The 2381-nt window shown below is 53.8% G+C and overlaps 1 pseudogene; it reads left to right on the top strand.

The window, feature by feature from the left end:
- The first annotated feature begins 354 nt into the window (after positions 1 to 354).
- On the top strand, positions 355 to 2099 carry LOC149330071 (uncharacterized; annotated as a pseudogene).
- The last annotated feature ends 282 nt before the right edge of the window (positions 2100 to 2381 follow it).

Raw genomic sequence — 2381 nt, 5'->3', positions numbered from 1 at the left:
GAAAAAGGAACAACAGGTGGTCGAGATGATTTGTCTTATCTATAGTTTCCAATTTTTCGCAGTCGTGTTTATCATGTCCAGATAAAAATTCTATCAAGGAACTAACAATTTGTGTTGGCTTATATTATGTTATCTATTGCATTATCAAGATCCCGTCCCCCGCTGTAACGCCTCAGCGCTCCAAAGTAGACTTTAAAAATAAAAGCACTCCTTCTTGCACAATATTTGATCTTTTATCTGCCCATAACAATTTTTAATGACTATTTGAAGTGATCTATGCGCAGAAGAAGGCTGGCCGTTTAGATGTTCAATACTATCGGGATACCACTTAACAATGCTCATTGGAAGAAGAACATGCGGGCAGCTCAGCAGTCCGGTGACTCGCCGTCATCGCTCGTGGCTAGAGCGTGAGTCTCGGGCTGTACCTGCTGCCTCCGGCTGGCTGGTTTGTCCTCTTGGGACCTGAGTGCTGCCTGTGGTGGTCGCCATGACCAAGACCTTGGCCACTTGGGGGAGGTGCCATAATCATCCTAGGCATCGTGCTCTTCGTGGCCGTCAGTATCACGCTCGTCGGGCTGTGCGTGGCATTCAAGCGCTTTTGCTCGAACGCCAAGGACTACGGCATCATCAACGCCAACTCCATCATCAAGCACGGCCACGCGAACCCGGTGCTCAACTACAAGGACTGCAACGATGACGTGCGCGGTGGCTCCGGCTCCGCCACACAGTGCCTGGACAACCTTGACCTGGACTTGCCGGAGATCAAGGTGCTCGGAAGTCCCGGCGCCGACCTAAACGAAGACGAGAGCTACATGTCGCTGGCGGCGGTGAAGGAGCCGTACTACGCGACGCCCGTAAGCCTGGCCAAGCCGCACGGCGCGCCGCCGGCCTCGATGTGTTCGCAGGACCATGGTACTCAGGCCGCTGCGGCCACATCTTCGTCCTAGAAGCCGGCCGAAGTGCACAACGACGTGAGCCGCGTCAACGAGGGCTTCCATGAAGGTCCACCCGACTCCTCGAGCGGCAGCGGAGGTGTCGGGTTCGGAGCCCGCGCTGCCATCACGACGCGGGCGCTGACGGCGAGGAGCGAATTTATCGAACGAAAGACACGTGGCGCGTAGTAGTGGGTACGGATAAAGCGATTTTCATGACTGTGTGCGGCGACCTTGAAAAGCTGTTGCATCATCCGATCGGGGCTGGAGTGACCGGAGGCAACGCACACCTGGGCCTATTTTGGCCGTCCTCGGACAGGCGGGATTCTCTGTCCTAATTATTCCGTTTCGACCATGCACGACACACCAACAGAAGCTGTTTGCTTTAAAAGTATGCGAGTGGTTACGTCCCCGAGCCGGGTTATCTCTTTGGCCGAAGCGGTGGCCTTGTGGTAGAGCATCCTCCTCGCGTTCGAACCCCGTTGCCGCCGGATGCCCACCGGCTTTCTAACGGGTACAAAATTTCCCCCGACCAGGTACTCGCCACTAGCGTCGCTGCGCATGGAAGCGAATCAGCGAATAGAGGTTCGTGTGTTCGCGTTCCCCTTCGCTGCTAAGTCCAGTGGCTTGCAAAGAACTCGAGCGCCCGACATATTTCGGCGGTTTCTAAGACCAATAGATGCGTCTGACTTATTTTGTAATTTTATCTGATATGTATTGTAAGAGTATGAGAAAACCAGCGAAAAGGACGCATTCACAAAGAGAAGTACACAGGACAACGCTGTGGAGAAGTACACAGGACAACGCTTCCAGCGTTGTACTGTGTACTTCTCCTCCTTGTGAATGCGTCCTTTTCGCTGGTTTTCTCATACCATGCACCAACTGGCCCAACAAGCTACGCTTCTTCAATAGTATTGTAGGAGAAGAGACGAATTTTTAAGCGCTGATCAGGGCTTCATTATCCTGCGTCATGGCAGTGGCCGCAGGGCCAACTGGCTGCAGTATACGCTTCTTTCGCTCCAAATCAACGCTGCTACGCATAGGTTAACGGCCTCGTGTGTTTATGGAGCGGTTCCGCTTCTTCCTCTGAGCCGGCTATGAGGCTGTCTTGCTGAGTGTGCTACTTCTCCTCATTCTGTTCCCTTTTCCCTTACAGAGGCCATTTAAGCGGGCATGCACTGACCCACACTGGCGAGCCACCTTTTCTGTGCGACCAATGCGGCCGGAAATTCAAACGGCGAGATCATCTCCTCGTCCACTAGCTGGTTCACTTAGGGGTGAAGCCGCACCAGTGCGCTGTTTGTAGATGCCACTTAAGCAGTGCGGCCAACCTGAGTCGTCACCGCACAGAGCAGCACACTTTATGTGGCACGTCTAGCTCATTTGTTTGTCGTCGCTGCGAAAAGGAAAACGCGTCCCGAGGAGAGACCCCACGCCAGCTCGCATGCC

The sequence above is a fragment of the Amblyomma mixtum genome, chromosome 9 (assembly GCF_055824585.1).
Source record: "Amblyomma mixtum isolate Tamu chromosome 9, ASM5582458v1, whole genome shotgun sequence".
In the NCBI taxonomy this organism is placed as follows: Eukaryota; Metazoa; Arthropoda; class Arachnida; order Ixodida; family Ixodidae; genus Amblyomma; species Amblyomma mixtum.
This window is presented reverse-complemented; position numbering and strand designations above follow the sequence as displayed.